This window comes from Salmo trutta, chromosome 29 (assembly GCF_901001165.1).
Source record: "Salmo trutta chromosome 29, fSalTru1.1, whole genome shotgun sequence".
NCBI classification, from domain to species: domain Eukaryota; kingdom Metazoa; phylum Chordata; class Actinopteri; order Salmoniformes; family Salmonidae; genus Salmo; species Salmo trutta.
The window spans coordinates 26,096,859-26,115,310 of NC_042985.1; the positions used below are offsets into that span (position 1 = coordinate 26,096,859).

The following is an 18,452-nucleotide window of genomic DNA, read 5'->3' on the forward strand; positions in this document are numbered from 1 at the left end:
ATACCAACTAACCCTACACCCATTAAAACCTCACCCCTATTCCACTACTTGGCCCTATCTGATCCTACACTGGCAGCCTGGGAGGACTGGACCCTATCATTCAACACACCTTGTCCTCTGCAACAAAATATTGTACACCCAAGTACTTCTCTGCAGTTGCCACCCCAACATATATTTTCTGTGATTTACGTTCCATTTCTGCGATACAGTTGATAACCATGGCTATGAATGCTAAGATCCCAACCTTACTGAAACCCATGTTATTCCTATCAATTCAATTCAAAGGGGCTTTATTGGCATGGGAAACACGCATTTCCATTGCCAAAGTAAGTAAAATAAACAAAAGTGAGGAGACACAAAACAACAACAACAAAAAGATTCAAATTTAACAGTAAATATTGCATTCAAAAAGGTTTTAAAAAGATAAAGACATTTCACAGTGGAGGCTGCTGAGGGGAGGACGGCTCATAATAATGGCTGGAACAGAGCAAATGGAATGGCATTAAACCATGTGTTTGATGTATTTGATAGCGTTCCACTTATTCCGCTCCAGTCATTACCACGAGCCCATCCTCCCCAATTAAGGTGCCACCAACCTCCTGTGATTTCAAGTGTTACTATATATTATCAGCTATGTAGTGTTTTAGCAATGTGCAAATAGTTATAGTACGAATAGTAGGTAAAGATAAACAGATAAATATTGGTGGTATTTAAATCATTATTTGTGCTCCATATGGTTACCCTTTTCTCATGGCAACAGGCCACAAATCTTGCTGCTATGATTGCACACTGCAGTATTTCACCAAACAGATATGGGAGTTAGGTTTGTTTTTGAATTCTTTGTGGATCTGTGTGATCTGTGGGAAATATGCATATCTAATGTGGTCATACGTTTGGCAGGAGGTTAGGATGTGCCACTCAGTTTCCCCAATTAAGGTGCAACCAAGGTCCTGTGCTTGAGAGCCAGGTCTGCATATGGTGGCCTCTCTCGATAGCAAGGCTATGATCACAGAGTCTTCACGTAGTCAAGGATTTTCTTAATTTTCTCAATCACATTTGTCAGGTATTTTCTGTTTAGGGCATTCCAATTTGCTCAGTTTTTTAGTTGATTCTTTCCAGTGTGTCAAATAGTTATCTTTTTTGATTGGGTGTAATTGTGTTGCTGTCCAGGGGCTCTGTGGAGTCTGTTTGTGTTTGTGTTTGTGAACAGAAACAGCTGGCTGAGGGGACTCTTCTCTAGGTTAATCTCTCCTTAGGTGAGGGCTTTGTGGTGGAATGTGTGGGCATTGCTTCCTTTTAGGTGGTTGTAGAATTTAACAGCTCTTTTCTGGATTTTGACAACTAGCGGGTAACGTCCTAATTCTGCTGTGGTTTTCTGGGTCTCTGTGCTTTTGGTTGGATATGTTTCTCAATGTGCTTCTTAGGGTTTTGCATTCTTCATCAAACCATTTGTCATTGTTGTTAATTTTCTTAGGTTGTCTGCTTGACACTTTTAGACTTGATAGAGAAGCTTAAAGGTAAAATATACAGTTTAGGCTTTCTACTGTCAAGTTTATAGCTTCACTATTGCAGTGAAATGTTTTGTCCGGGAAGTTGCCTTAATGGGATTGGATTTGTTGTTGCCCAATAGTTTTTTGGTAGGTTTCTACACTACTTTCCTTCCATCTATACTTTCATTCCATCTTCTTAACAGTATGCAGTTTGGTTGGCTTTGACACCTCATGATAGAGCATTGTTCTGTTCAAGTAGGCTGTGATGTTGATTTGATCTGATAGGGGTGTCATTGGTCTGACTGTGAACGCTCATTGGTCTAACTGAGACTCTAGGTTGAGGTTTGTGATAAAGTAATCTAAAGTACTACAGCCAAGGGATGAGCTGTAGGTGTACCTACTGTAGGAGTCCCCTTGACGCCTAACATTGACTATGTACAGACCCAGTGTGCAACAGAGCTGCAAGACTTGTGACCCATTTTTGTTTTATGTTTTGTCGTAGTTGTGTCTAGGGGGGCATATTTGGGAGGGAATACTGTCACCTCCAGGTAGCTGTTTGTCCCCCTGTGTGCTGAGAATGTCAGGTTCTTGTCCAGTTCAGCCATTTAGGTTACCACAGACTAGCATGTGTCCAAGGCCTGGAAATTATTGACCTCTCCCTCTAGGATGGAGAAGCTGTCTTCATGGATATAGGTAGCACACAGGAGGACATTTTACTCTGTTGAGATAATTTCCTTTAGAATTTCTGGCCAAATGTAAAATGTTCCTGTTTTGATTAATTTAATAGAGTGGGTTACGTCTGATCTCTGTGTAACAGCTGGTAATTTGGTGGATGGGACACCAGCTCCCTGTAATCTAGAGGGCAACCAGTGGGTCCATTTCCACTATACCATGTTTCTTGCAGGATGACACTGTCTGTAATTCTGATTTATTTGGTGAAGTCTGGGTTCCTGCTCTTTAGGCCAAAAGCAGATTACCTCAGACCTTGTATATTCCAGGATGAGATAGTAAAAGCTTTGTGGTCCATAGTATCGGTGTTGTTATTTGTGTGGTTTAGGCTTGGACCAATAATTGTGAGCAGAGCATCTGATACATGCCTCTTAGGTGGCAGGATGGGGCTTGGGTGGGTGTAAGAGTGGGGATGGGCCCATCACTCTCTATTGGGGTCGGCCTACTCACAGGGAGCCTCTTAAGATCCCTCGCCCTGGACCCATAGGAGTTAGCACTTCTTTCCACGGTACCCTGCTCCAGAGAGCAAAGCATGTCACAGGTCTTGTCCTGAGGGAAGTGGTGCAGATGGCCCACACCTTCTGGATGGAAGACACACAGAAAATCATCACCAGTCCATTTTGAGTTACTTAAACTGATTCAACAGTCTCCAACTTCCTTTCCACCCATCCTGACACCACATATGGTTCAGCCAGAAGACAAGTATCCATTCTCTACAACAATCTCACTCCCACTGGGCCTGAATCATCCTTGTCATCATCTATCAATCAATCAAATGTATTTATAAAGCCCTTTTTACATCAGCCGATGTCACAAAGTGCTATACAGAAACCCAGCCTAAAACCCCAAACAGCAAGCAATGCAGATGTAGAAGTACGGTGGCTAGGAAAAACTCCCTAGAAAGGCAGGAACCTAGGAAGAAACGTAGAGAGGAACCAAGCTCTGAGGGGTGGCCAGTCCTCTTCTGGTTGTGCCGGGTGGAGATTATAACAGTACATGGCCAAGATCTTCAAATGTTCATTGATGACCAGCAGGGTCAAATAATACTAATCATAGTGGTTGTATATGGTGCAACAGGTTAGCACCTCAGGAGTAAATGTCAGTTGGCTTTTCATAGTCGATCATTCAGTGTTAGAGACAGCAGGTGCGGTAGAGAGAGAGAGTCGAAAACAGCAGGTCCGGGACAAGGTAGCACATCCGGCGAACAGGTTAGGGTTCCATAGCCGCAGGTAGAACAGTTGAAACTGGAGCAGCAGCATGACCAGGTGGACTGGGGACAGCAAGGAGTCATCAGGCCAGGTAGTCCTGAGGCATGGTCCTAGGGCTCAGGTCCTCCGAGAGAAGAGAGAAAGAGAATTAGAGGGAGCATACTTAAATTCACACAGGACACCGGATAAGACAGGAGAAATACTCCAGATATAACAGACTGACCCTATCCCCGACACAAACTATTTCAGCATAATTACTGGAGGCTGAGACAGGAGGGGTCGGGAGACACTGTGGCCCCGTCCGACTATACCCCCGGACAGGGCCAACCAGCAGGATCTTTGCCAAAGCACAGCCCTCACACCACTAGAGGGATATCTTCAACCACCAACTTAGTACCCTGAGACAAAGCTGAGTATAGCCCACAAAGATCTCCTCCATGGCACGAACCCGAGGGGGGCGCCAACCCGGACAGGACGATCACGTCAGAGACTCAATCATTGAGACGCAGGTAATTCATCCTCACTCTCGTCAAGTAAAAATGTTTTGCTACCGGTTGCGTTTTTATTTTTGTACTTGACGCCAATCTTCCTCACCACACAGCTTCCCTCTACACTCAACTGCTTTTTTTCTTCGCTGTCCATTCCCACACCTCCACGCTTTTTCCGCTGTAATAGCAAACTGTTTAAATGGTTCTTCTATCTTAAATTTGCCTCCATGTCGCGGTGACTCAGAAATCTCTACCAGCCGCCATTACTCCATACGGCTCGCAATATTGACGTAGCTATCGTGAACTATCGCCAATATCGGTATATACCGGGATTTTGATCATCAGTCAACTTACTCTGTATTGACATTCATATTGCTATGTATTCCCTTACCTATGGATCATCATCTTGGGTCCAGGCAATGGGGTATCAGCCTACTCAGTGACACCCACAGAACACAACTGTGAAAAGTTCACACAAATATTAGCATCGTAGCTTTTATTGCAAGACTTTGACTGTGGGAAATCACCCCCCCAGTCAGTCTATTGTGCGTATTGGTCATTCATATTGCAATGTAGCCTACAGCCTTACCCCATTTCATGGACCCAAGATCCATAGGTATCAGCCTACTCGGTGACACCAACAGAACACCACTGTAAAGAGTGTACACAAATATTAGCATCATAGCACTTATTGCGGGACTTTGACACCAGTATGAACTGAGCCACATTAGCTCACCAGTCAACCTACTATGTGTATTGGCATTCATATTGCACTGTACACCCTTACCTATAGATCTTGGGTCCATGAAATGGGGTATCAACCTACAAAACACAATAAGTAGTTAATTTGACACAAAAAATATAATGTTGAAATCGCACTGTGGATGTATTAGACTTCAGAATTGCGTTGGGGGCATACTTATATGCACTGTACAGCCTTGCCTATTGATCTTGGGTCCATGAACTGTGGTATCAGCCTAGTCGTGACACCCACAGAACACACCTCTGAAGAGTTTACACAAATATTAGCATTGTTGTTCTTCTTGTGGGACTTTAACTGTGGGATATCACCTCACTATCCAGCCTATTGTGCGTATTGACATTCATATTGCAATGTACAGTGTGAGCAAGACAAAAGAGCTGATCATGGACTACAGGAAAAGGTGGGCTGAACAGGCCCCCATTAACATCAACGGGGCTGTACTGGAGCGGGTCGAGAGTTTCAAGTTCCTTGGTGTCCACATCACCAACGATCTATCATGGTCCAAACACACCAAGACAGTCGTGAAGAGGGCACAACAAAACCTTTTCCCCCTGGAGACTGAGAAGATTTGGCATGGGTCCCTAGTTCTTCAAAAAATTCTACAGCTGCACCATCAAGAGCATCCTGACCGGTTGTATCACCGCCTGGTATGGCAACTGCTCGGCATCTGACCTTAAAGCGCGACAGAGGGTAGTGCATACGGCCCAGTACATCACTGGGGCCAAGCTTCCTGCAATCCAGGACCTATATAATAGGTGGTGTCAGAGGAAAGCCCATAAAATTGTCAGAGACTCCAGTCACCCAAGTCATAGACAGTTTTCTCTGCTACCGCACAGGCAAGCGGTACCAGAGTGACAAGTCTAGGACCAAAAGGCTCCTTAACAGCTTCTACCCCCAAGCCATAAGACTGCTGAACAGCTAAACAAATGGCTACAGGACTTTTGTTTTGTACACTGCTGTTACTCTGTTTATTATCTATGTATAGTCACTTCACCTCTACCTACATGTACAAATTATCTCTAACCTGTACCCCTGCACACTGACTCGGTACCCCCTGTATATAGCCTCGTTATTGTTATGTTATTGTGTTACTTTTTATTATTTTTTACTTTCGTTTATTTGGTAAATATTTTCTTAACTCTTCTTGAGCTGCACTGTTGGTTAAGGGCTTGTAAGTAAGCATTTCACGGTAAAGTCTACACTTAAAAAATTCTGTCGTTCTGCCTCTGAACAAGGCAGTTAACCCCCTGTTCCCCGGTAGGCCGTCATTGTACATAAGAATTTGTTCTTAACTGACTTGCCTTGTTAAATAAAAAAAGGAACAAAATATTCGGCGCGTGTGACAAAGTTTGATTTGATTTATAGCCTTACCTATGGCTCTTGGTATCAGCCTACTCACTGACACCCACAGAACACAACGCTGAAGAGTTTACACAAATATTTGCGACGTAAAATTTAATGGACCCAAGATCCATGGATAAGGCTGTACATTGCAATATGAATGTCAATACACATAGTAGGTTGACTGGTGAGCTAATGTGAGTCAGTTCACACCGGTGTCAAAGTCCCGCAATAAGTGCTAAAACGCTAATATTTGTGTAGACTCTTCACAGTTGTGTTCTGTTGGTGTCACGAGTAGGCTGATACCCCATTTCATGGACCCAACATCAATAGATAAGGCTGTACAGGGCATATACGAATGTCACCAACGCAGTTCTGAAATCTAATACATTCACAGTGCGACTTCAATTTGTTTTGGTCAAATTAACTAGTTATTGTCTTTTGTTGGATTTAATTAACAACATTCCAACCTTGTTTAGCAGGATATATTCCAAATATGGTATTACTCCACTATTTGTAACCATTTGCATGTTTCAATGGGGGACATTTATTTTGAAGGCGAATCGCAAATTCCAGGCACCTTTGTGGCTAATCCTTATTGTGGCTAGCTTCACACAAGTCCAGCAACCCAACCTAGGTGCCAGCGAGAGTAAACGGACGAGTCGACCTGGGTAAATAACAGTGGTCGCCTCGAAGAGGCAGGAATGGGGACTTCATCGAGGGCCCTGATGGCAAATAGAATGGAATATGTTTTTTATCGTAGAAAAAACTGTATGTATTGCGTAGCGTGTTAATATGCCACATAAAGCCAGGAAAAATAGCAAGTATTTTTCTCTCGAGTCTTTAGCCAGGCGCTGATTTGTAACGACGTTGGTATTGCCACGGGCCCACTTCGATTTTGTTCCTGTTGTCAGTTTCACTACCCGGTGACTGTCGTTCGATCGCGATTTACTTGTGTCCCTTATTTAAGTTCATCCAGGGCATATGTAATTCAAAGGAAGCCACGAAATAACACAGAAGCCCACTTTCAAGAGAGTACAGGTATGTGTTGAGTCAATATAGCTAGCTAGAAAACTGTCTTTGTTTTTCTCTCAACGTTAGCTGGCTAACACGACCAGACAGTAGCCAGCATACTGTAGCTAGCTAGCAAGCTATTGTTTGCTCTGAAGATTCAGTAGTTAATGTTAGCTTGGTACGGTAGTAGCTAAAATGTCTTGTTGTGAGCCATTTTGGGGTTGGATAGCTAATGAGTTAGGTAGCTAGCTACATTGGTTATTAGCTAATATGATCTTATCAGCGAGTTCATTAGAAACACAACATTTGATTGTGAAGCTTTGCAGCTCTTCCATCTTGCTAACTAAGTAAACTAGTTAGCCAAGGCCATGTAGCTATAGCCATTTCTTTATTACATTTTACGATGAACTCGGACGTAACCCAAGTAGCGAACGTTAAGTTAACCAAACAAGACAATTACACGTAGAACTGACTTAATTAAACGTTCGCTTACTAGTGCTGGATAACGTTGGGCAACATCAAAATGTTTTGTATCTGTGACAGACACATCAGAGAGGAGGATGATGATGATGATGAATGTTAATCATCATCATGATGAAACTGCGCTGTCAAATCAGCCTGGTAGCGTGTTAGGTTTGTTGACTTAATATTGCTAGAGAAGAAAACAAAATGCTGAAGACACTTGCAGCAGTCATTTGAATTATGGTGTGGCTTTGGTTGTAATCTTGATGCATTATGTATAAAGATTAAATACATAGACAGGCTTGTACAATTAGTATGGTTAGGTACCTAAAGAGCCATAGACCAAGTGAGGAAATATCTCAGATTGAGGCCTAGTACAAGCCAGAAAACATTAGGCAAATACTGGCAATGGTTAATAAAAAAAAATGCATGAAGGAGAACATTGTCAACCGAATGACTCATTGTTAGGAAACTTGATGTGTACACTTGGGACCAGTCAATCGTTAATTATCCTGTCCTAAATTCTTCGCACTGTTCCAGTATAAGAAGCACCAATAATTCTTCCCTCATTACATGTTTTGGTTTGTGTTCACGATGTTGATGCCACTCTTTATCTATGATAGAAGACAACCCATCTCATAGTGACAATTTGGAGAACAATAACACATCACTGGATTGATTTAAAGCCGCAATATGTAACTTTTTGGGCGACCCGAACAATTTCACATAGAAATATGAGTTACAGATCTGTCTTTCTCATTGAAAGAAACACTTAATCCCCGTTTCCATTGGCACTTTGAAGTCAACCCAGGCTGGCCTGGCCTTGGTGGGCAAGCTCAAATGGCATTTCCACTCCCCCCAGAAATGATAAATTATGTCATGTTGTTAGGTAGCCAATATGTGACTGTAGCTTGCTTCGCTGATGTTGCTTGCGAACAAGATGTTGAATAATTGAATTCACCCTCACCATGCTATAACAAACGTTACCCTATACTCCTGCCAGTGCCAGCCAACCACGTATTTAGCTTGCTGACGTTGGCTAACTAAACGTTAGCGTCGTTGTTAGCATAACTAATAATTCCTACCTTGCTTACCATGGTATTGGCTATTAGCTAGCTTTCAACACGACCTGGCTAGCAAAAATGTCAACTCTGATTTGCTAGCTAAGGTTAGGTAGCTAGCATTTGAGGGCTGACAGTTCTCATTAAAGTTTGTGTAGTGTAATAATGAATAAAGGACCCAGCTATTGTGGTAATTTGTGTTATGTCTAGCAACTGCAGTACTGCTTGTCCATGTGCTAGCTAACAGCAACAAGCCCAGAAAAGCTAGATAAACGTATCAGCAACCAGCAGTGATCCGCTTGGTGGTTGCATAGTAATGGCGTCACCAACCCGAATTCGAATCGAGCTGGCGCCAGTTGTGAAACTAGGCTGCGCTGGCCCGGGTTTCCCTCGACCCAGGTCGAATCTGGCCCAAATTTCAAGTGCCAGTGGAAACGGGGCTTTGGAAGCGGTAGCTCTGTTCTGTGTTCTATTTCTATGCTTACGTTCTTAAAGTTAGTTTTTGCGTCTTTTACTTTCGGTTTTGTACACCAGCTTCAAGCAGTACAATGATTCTCTACACTCGCTTGTTTTGTCACAAACTGAAATTAGGTGAACTATTATAAGAAAAGGCTTGGACATCTCAAATACAGGCTTGCGATAATAGTGCCATGATGTAGGCCTATTTCAATACTACTACAATTATGTGGGCAGAACAGACGTGATTACTTCTGATGAACATTCATATCACTGTTTTTATCAAGTCAAACTGAAACTGCCAAAAAAATAAACCATGCTGATGTGCTGAGGGGAAATGCTGAAATGGGCCCCACTATTATCATTCTATAACTGTGCCACTGCTCTGCAATAAGGCATCCAGTGGGTTTTAGAAGCTGCCATAGTTGCAAGGGAATGTGTGTAGCTACAATTAAGTTTATTTCTAGCTCATATCATTTTAACGGTGCTCTGCCATTTCCTAAAATTTTCAAGGATCTAGTATATAGTACCATGTGCTAATAGGAAACCAATGCTTAATCACTCAAAGGTTGTCTAGGTGTTCCTTCTTTGAATGCAACAAATGTGTTTATACAAATGGCCGTTCTTGTCAGCGCATTAGGTGATTTCCATCCACTTTGCAGTATGTAATGCTGTCAATGTTAGCAGTGCTGGTTGCGTCATACGACATTAAATCGGAGAATCCCTGTGATTGTGATGAGGATGATATCCTAGCTTCTCAGAAGGGCCTGTTATAGCGGCAATGTATGAAGCACTGTGCCTGCTTACTCAAAGCTGTGCGCTTTTTGTTTCTTGGCCAACATGTTGGCTACCTTTTGTAGAGACGAATGTGTAACTTCATGTTCTGCAGTTCATTGCACTGTTGTGGCGTTTTCTACAATTATTGACTGGTAGAGGTACTGCATAATGAGTTCTGATACACCTCACAATTTGAGTCACACCTTGCACAGAACGCATTGACAAACCTGCACTAAAAATGGTAAAAGCTAAATTTGGTAAAGGTTTGGGATAGGTTAATAATTTATGTGTGTCCTTGCGTAGGTGGTAGATTTGGTTTTTCTGCAGCCATTGCTGAAACTGTGTACTGTGAAGCTCAAGATAGGTCTGCGTTGTGCTCCTCAATGAATGAATTAAAGCAGTTTCCCATAAACGCCCTCTCCTCTGAAATGTCTCCACCTTGGTGCCAGGGGGGATTGATTGCCAAGGTGGCTGTCCACTGAGGCTGCTGTGTTGCTGAGTGTCATGCGCTGCTCGCTCTGTGGCACAGGTGCTCATCAGTGGCTCACAGGGGGAGCCCCAGAGGATCATGGTTTGGGGCTTTGGTTCCCTGGCAGCAGTTATACATCGGAACCCAGGGAGGGGGCATCTCAGAACGCCCCAGTTCCCAGAAGTCTCCACCTGCGGCATCTTCTTCTCTCTCTTTGCTCATGAGATGGAAACACAGATATGATACATGAGTGTTTTCATGAATACTGTATCAGGTATTTGTTCAGTGCTACTGTCAATGTTAGTTTGCTTTAGTAGGCTAGGCTACACATTGAGGGCTCCTGGCCAGATAACCTCTCCTGTTGTCTAGTTTGTGAGGTGGATATCGTGTTTTAATGGTAGTCAACTCAGGGCTGCACGAATCCTCGAGCTGTGGAGGATTCGTGAGGAAACTTGTCAGTTTGGATTCCAGCCCTACCGGCATTAAATCTGACTTCAGTCCTCAGCCAGCCCACATGGCATGGTTTCTACACCAACCTGTGCTTTCTTTGGCTGGAAGGTCTGCTCAGTTTATATTGGGTAAATGCAGGATGTGAGTGCTTTCCTACCTACAGTGATGATCCTTAGTGATTGACCCGCTCAGGGTTCAGTTGCTGTTTGAAGACAAGCACCCACACAATCCTTATGTTTCGTGCAGGCTTCTACCTACTTATGGGTCAATGGGGTTTAATATGCATATGGAGAATTCCAGCGGAAGGTCAACCTGAGAAAGTAATGTTGTCCTTTTAAAGTGAAACCAACATGCCAATATTGTATACACTCCCCCCAAGGGGTACTATAGACAACCACATCAAACTTTTCATTTATAGTTTGTCCATTCTGTGAGATATTTTAAATTTGTGGTTTTGCATGCAAATGTAACATCCATAACTCTAGAATCACTCTTGTCCAAACAATGGGTGGGGGAAGTGGCTTCCACCCCAGGCACCCACTGACTGACTGGGTTTTGCAGTAGGTTTGCATTCTAGTGTATGCTCACACACCAAATTACACTCTGCACTACTTTCTTGGTGCAGATTTGAACACACTTCATAATCACTAAATAAACTAATAGTGCTGCATGCTCACGTCGTGTGGTGTTGTGTAACGTCAAGATCTCAGGGTCAACGAATGGAATGCAACAGACTGGATAGGATTGCAGTATTTGCTATAGCTACGGCGAAAAGACTGTGACCTGACCACTGTTGCTGGGTGCTTTCATTTCTCTTTGCCTGAGATGTGCTACCGTTGGGCCCTATAAAATCTGTTTAAATTGTTGCCCGATTTGTTTCTCTCTCAAATTGTTTTCTCTTTAGATTTCCCAGGTTTCTGAAATGTTCCTCTTTGTCAGGTTTTCGCTCTCAAAACAACACGTTTTAATAGAACATCCAATTTTGTTGTTTTTCTAAGTCCACAAAAATGCTTAAACCACACCAGGGGACAATTCTTTAGGTGTGGGAAGAATCTAAGATATTTATATTTTGGCGTGTAGTTACCCTTTAATTGAAGTGAGCAGCTAGCAAGAGAATGTTGTTATTATAGCAGGCATGATGGTAGAGTTTGCTAAACAAATACTCACGATATCATTCTGGCAGGTAAGCATAGGCTACTTTTGTAGTTAACATGAATTGAGAAAGTTTGGGAGAGCTTTTCCATCAGAAGACGGGTTTGAATTAGCATCATCGCTAACGGCTACACAAAGTGGCAGACGCTCGCACCTCACACAGACAGGCATTCTCATTGCCTCTTCAGAATGTTGTAGGAAAATACATTCTGTTCTTGTCTTATGATAAACTTAGGCAAATGTATTACTTTTCAGTACATTTACTTGATTCCCTACTAAGTTCAATATGTTTTTGAATATTGTTGAATTCCGTTTTAATGTCTGGATTCGGTGATTCCGCCATCATTCTCCGCATCGCGGATTGAATAGGGCCCGACTAACAGTAAATTCATGTGTTTGATGATTACACAGAACAGAACCTTCACTTACTATGTGTGCATTCTTAGAGCCTATGCCACATTGGCAGTTTGAAGTGACTTAAATCCCTTTTTTTTTTTTTTTTTTTTTTTTGCATATCTGATGCAAATGTCCTTTTCCTGCAGTCTGAACAGCCAAAAAGGACATGGAATCTGATATTGCAAGCCACATTTGAAACCACGCTACATGGTTTGAAAGCAGATACAAATCTGATTCCTGGCCTTGCGACTTGTCTGAAGGGTCAAATCTGATTTATTTGTCCTCAACTGGTTTTTAGACTGCTATTTGGCATATCTTGTTGCTTGCTAGCTACTCTGACAGTTTGACTAGAAAGAACATGTTAGTTTGACAACCACACACTAGAGGTCGACCGATTTTTAATCGGAATGGCCGATTTAATTAGGGCCGATTTCAAGTTTTCATAACAATCTGCATTTTTGTAGGCCGATTATATTGCAATCCACGAGGGGACTGCGTGGCAGGCTGAACACCTGTTACACAAGTGCAGGCAGCAAGGAGTGATGGTAAGTTGCTAGCTAGCATTAAACTTATCTTATAAAAAAACAATCAATCTTAACATAATCACTAGTTAACTACACATGGTTGATGACATTATTAGTTTAACTAGCTTGTCCTGCATTGCATATAGTCGATGTGGTGCCTGAAATTGTCACTTGTCTTGCGTTCAGTGTAAGGAGAGTCAGGGTATATGCAGCAGTTTGGGTCGCCTGGCTCGTTGCGAACTGTGTGAAGACCATTTCTTCCAAACAAAGACCGTAATTAATTAGCCAGAATTTTACATAATTATGACATAACATTGAAGGTTGTGCAATGTAACAGGAATATTTAGACTGAGTGTTGCCACCCGTTCGATAAAATACATAACGGTTTGTATTTCACTGAAAGAATAAAAGTTTTGTTTTCGAAATGATAGTTTCCGGATTTTACCATATTAATGACCAAAGGCTCGTATTTCTGTGTGTTTATTATAATTCAGTCTCTGATTTGATAGAGCAGTCTGACTGAGCGGTGGTAGGCAGCAGCATGCTCGTAAGCATTCATTCAAACCGCACTTTCCTCCGTTTGCCAGCAGCTTTTCGCAATGTTTGAAGCACAGCGCTGTTTATGACTTCAAGCCTATCAACTCCGAGATTAGGCTGGCAATACCATAGTGCCTATAAGAACATCCAACAGTCAAAGGTCTATGAAATACAAATGGTATAGAGAGAAATAGTCCTATAATAACTACAACCTAAAACTTCTTAACTGCGAATATTGGAGACTCATGTCAAAAGGAACCACCAGCTTTTATACAGTTGAAGTCGGAAGTTTACATACACTTACGTTGGAGTCATTAAAACTAGTTTTTCAACCTCTCCACAAAATTTATTGTTAACAAACTATAGTTTTGGCAAGTCGGTTAGGACATCTACTTTGTGCATGACACAAGTAATTTTCCCAAGAGTTGTTTACAGACAGATTATTTCACTTATAATTTATTGCATCACAATTCCAGTGGGTCAGAAGTTCACATACACTAAGTTGACTGTGCCTTTTTAAACAGTTTGGAAAATTCCTGAAAATGATGTCATGGCTTTAGAAGCTTCTGATAGGCTAATTGACATAATTTGAGTCTATTGGAGGTGTACCTGTGGATGTATTTCAAGGCCTTCCTTCAAACTCAGTGCCTCTTTGCTTGAGGGAAAATCAAAAGAAATCAGCCAAGACTTAAGAATTTTTTTGTAGACCTCAAGTCTGGTTCATCCTTGGGAGCAATTTCCAAACACCTGAAGGTACCACGTTCATTTGTACAAACAATAGTACGCAAGTATAAACACCATGGGACCACGCAGCCGTCATACCGCTCAGGAAGGAGACACGTTCTGTCTCCTAGAGATGAACGTACTTTGGTGCAAAAAGTGCAAATCAATCCCAGAACAACACGCAAAGGACCTTGTGAAGATGCTGGAGGAAACAGGAACAAAGTGTCTATATCCACAGTAAAACGAGTCCTATATTGACATGACCTGAAAGGCCGCTCATCAAGGAAGAAGCCACTGCTCCAAAATGCCATTAAAAAAGCCAGACTACGGTTTGCAACTGTGCATGGGGACAAAGATTGTACTTTTTGGAGAAATGTCCTCTGGTCTGATGAAACAAAAATAGAACTGTTTGCCCATAATGACCATTTATGTTTGGAGGAAAAAGGGGGAGGCTTGCAAGCTGAAGAATACCATCCCAACCGTGAAGCACGGGGGTGGCAGTATCATGTTGTGGGGGTGCTTTGCTGCAGGAGGGACTGGTGCACTTCATAAAATAGATGGCATCATGAGGCAGGAAAATGATGTGGACATATTGAAGCAACATCTCAAGGCATCAGTCAGGAAGTTAAAGCTTGGTCACAAATGGGTCTTCAAAATGGACAATGACCCCAAGCATAAAACATGGCTTAAAACCTCTTGAGGACCCCTTCGAGATAAAATCCCGTTTACGGGATTGGTTGGACAACAACCAGTGAGATAGCACGGCGCGAAATTCAAAACACAAAAATCTCAAAATTAAAATTCAAGTATTATATGGCATTTTAAAGATAATCTTCTCGTTAATCCAACCACATTGTCCGATTTCAAAAAGGCTTTACGGTGAAAGCAGAACATTAGATTATTTTAGGATAGCACCTTAGCAAAAAAATAAACTGCCATTTTCCAAGCACGGATAGTCGTCACAAAACCAGATATACAGCTAAAATTAAGCACTAACTTTTGACAATCTTCATCAGATGACACTCCTAGGACATCATGTTAGACAATACATGCATTTATTGTTTGATCAAGTTCATATTTATATCCAAAAACCCCATTTTACATTGGCGCGTGACGTTCAGAAAATGTTTTCTCCCCATAACCGCCGGTGAATGGTCACATCAATTTACAGAAATACTCATCATAAACGTTGCCAAAATTTCTAACAATTTATTTAAAGAATTATAGATAATCTACTCCTTTATGCAACCGCTTTGTCAGATTTCAAAATAACTTTACGGAGAAAGCACATTGTTCAATATTCTGAGTACAGAACTTAGCCTTCAATGCTAAGCTATACAGTTAGCCTACAACCACGGCGTCGACAAATCTCTAAAATATGTTTGAAATATTTTCTTACCTTTGCTGATCTTCAGCGGAATGCACTCGGAAGGACTCCCACTTCCACAAGAAATGTTCATTTGTTCTGCGAAGTCCATCATTTATGTCCAAATACCTCCGTTTTGTTGGCCCATCAGAACACTATTACAATGCCATGGGGCGTGGGTGCAAATCCATAGACGAAAAGTTCAAAAGTTCCATTACCGTTTGTAGAAACATGTCAAACGATGTTTACAATCAATCTTTAGGGTATTTTTTTACGTAAAATTGTGATAATTTTCCATCCGGACAATAGGTATTCATCCCAGAAGAAAAATAACGAACAGTGCACGCGTCTCACGAGACCACTGTCCTCAGACTGGCCACTGATTGACTGAGCCACAATTTTCTGCCCGGTAACAGGAGACGGATGAAACCAGTTTCTAAAGATTGTTGACAGCCAATGGAAGCCTTAGGAGGTGCAACGTAAACCCTATGTCACTGTAGTTTCTCAAGGGATTCAAAAGAAGAACTACCTTTCTCATTTCTCCCACTTCCTGGTTAAATTTTAGAAACTTCAGAGTGTTTTCTATCCAAATCTACTAATAATATGCATATTTTATTTTCTGGGCCAGAGTAGTAACCTGTTTAAATTGGGTACGTTTTTCATCCGGCCGTGAAAATAAGAGAGAGTAAGAGTAATATTTCTAGTAGAAATATTTATTTATTTGTAATAATGACAATTACAACGAACACTTTTAATTTAACTTAATATATTACATAAAAATCTATTTAGTCTCAAATAAATAATGAAACATGTTCAATTTGGTTTAAATAATGCAAAAACACAGTGTTGGAGAAGAAAGTAAAAGTGCAATATGGGCCATGTAAAAAAGCTAACGTTTAATTTCCTTGCTCGGAACATATGAAAGCTGGTGGTTCAATATTCCCAGGTAAGATGTTATAGGAATTATAGGACTATTTCTCTCTATACGATTTGTATTTCATTTACCTTTGACTATTGGATGTTCTTATAGGCACTTTAGTATTGCCAGTGTAACAGTATAGCTTCCGTCCCTCTCCTTGCTCCTACCTGGGCTTGAACCAGGAACACATCGACAACAGCCACCCTCGAAGCAGCGTTACCCATGTAGAGCAAGGGAAACAACTACTCCAAGTCTCAGAGCGAGTGACGTTTGAAATGCTATTAGCGCACACCCAGCTAACTAGCTAGCCATTTCACATCGGTTACACCAGCCTAATTTTAGGAGTTGACAGGCTTGAAGTCATAAACAGCGCAATGCATTGCGAAGGGCTGCTGGCAAAGCGCACGAAAGTGCTGTTTGAATGAATGCTTACGAGCTCAGTCAGACTGCTCTATCAAATCATAGACTTAATTATAACATAACACACAGAAATACGAGCCTTAGGTCATTAATATGGTCGAATCCGGAAACTATCAGCGCGAAAACAAAACGTTATTCCTGTTACATTGCACAACCTTCAATGTTATGTCATAATTACGTAAAATTCTGGCAAATTAGTTCGCAATGAGCCAGGCGGCCCAAACTGTTGCATATACCCTGACTGCGTGCAATGAACGGAAGAGAAGTGACAATTTCACCTGGTTAATATTGCCTGCTAACCTGGATTTATTTTAGCTAAATATGCAGGTTTAAAAATATATACTTCTGTGTATTGATTTTAAGAAAGGCATTGATGTTTATGGTTAGGTACGGTCGTGCAACAATTGTGCTTTTTTTCGCAAATGCGCTTTTGTTAAATCATCCCCCGTTTGGCGAAGTCGGCTGTCTTTGTTAGGAAGAAATAGTCTTCACAGTTCGCAACGAGCCAGGCGGCCCAAACTGCTGCATATACCCTGACTCTGTTTACAAGAGATGTGACACATTTTCCCTAGTTAAAAGAAATTCATGTTACTAGGCAATATTAACTAAATATGCAGGTATAAAAATATATACTTGTGTATTGATTTTAAGAAAGGCATTGATGTTTATGGTTGGAGCAACATGTACCTAAGCGATGATATGCAACGCAGGACAGGCTAGATAAACTAGTAATATCATCAACCATGTGTAGTTAACTAGTGATTATGATTGATTGTTTTTTATAAGATAAGTTTAATGCTAGCTAGCAACTTAACTTGGCTTCCTACTGCATTCGCGTAACAGGCAGGCTCCTCGTGGAGTGCAATGTAAAGCAGGTGGTTAGAGCGTTGGACTAGTTAACCGTAAGGTTGCAAGATTGAATCCCTGAGCTGACAAGTTAAAAATCTGTCGTTATGCCCCTGAACAAGGCAGTTAACCCACCGTTCCTAGGCCGTCATTGAAAATGAGAATGTGTTCTTAACTGACTTGCCTAGTTAAATAAAGGTCCCCAAAAATTTTTGGGACCAAATCGGCATCCAAAAATACCGATTTTCCGATTGTTATGAAATCTGCCCTAATTAATCGGCCATTCCGATTAATCGGCCGACCTCTAGCTTTCTAGCACATTCACTAATTTGTGTGTGTGGTAGAAAATAAACGGCTAGCTAGTTGACTGCTGTGGCTAGCCAAAAAGGACACGTTTTGAAAGTTGGCTCATCTTATCCTCGAGGCTTAATGTCTTATTACATGATGCATTTATACATTCGAAGCGACTGGGAAACGTCCTTGACAGCCATTGTTGTCACCTTAGCTTGCTACATAACTTCTGAATGATTTGGTGGTGGTGCTTCTGCTTCCTATCAGCCTACACTACTGCGCCCACACCTGTCGTTACAATGACAACTAGCGTAGCCATGTCAGCAAAATAATTTTGACTAAACTCCAACGCATCCAATGTGATTACTTGCAACTTGCTGTTTGGACAGTCAGTATTCCAAAGCGGTTTTGAAAAACAAAATCGATTTGAGCATTAAGGCCTGTAATTTGAACAAGGCTTTATACCATAGAGTTCATTGTTTTCATACTGAGCCTTGTGTCAATACACAGGATATTGCAGGCTGGAGAATGGCAATTAGTATGTCTTTACACATTACTGTTTAATCAGTA

At 41.6% G+C, this 18,452-nt stretch overlaps 1 protein-coding gene and 1 long non-coding RNA gene across 6 annotated transcripts in view; one reads left to right on the forward strand and one right to left on the reverse strand.

Annotated features, from left to right (window-relative positions):
* Nucleotides 1-4,484: 4,484 nt before the first annotated feature.
* LOC115167245 (uncharacterized) lies at nt 4,485-7,783 on the reverse strand. Its single transcript, XR_003870462.1, has 3 exons — nt 7,527-7,783; nt 4,703-4,737; nt 4,485-4,566 (listed from the first exon to the last, which is right to left on the reverse strand). It is a non-coding gene; the product is annotated as an uncharacterized LOC115167245 (long non-coding RNA).
* Nucleotides 6,603-18,452, forward strand: part of LOC115167244 (E3 ubiquitin-protein ligase Arkadia) — a 44,479-nt gene continuing 32,629 nt past the window's right edge. For 2 of the 5 annotated variants that reach the window (XM_029721453.1, XM_029721458.1), the window contains exon 1: nt 6,626-7,060. The gene's annotated coding sequence lies outside the window, so the exon portion shown is untranslated. Of the gene's footprint in view, nt 7,061-18,452 lie in introns of all 5 variants that reach the window. The other 3 variants (XM_029721454.1, XM_029721456.1, XM_029721455.1) reach the window with 3 other exon arrangements.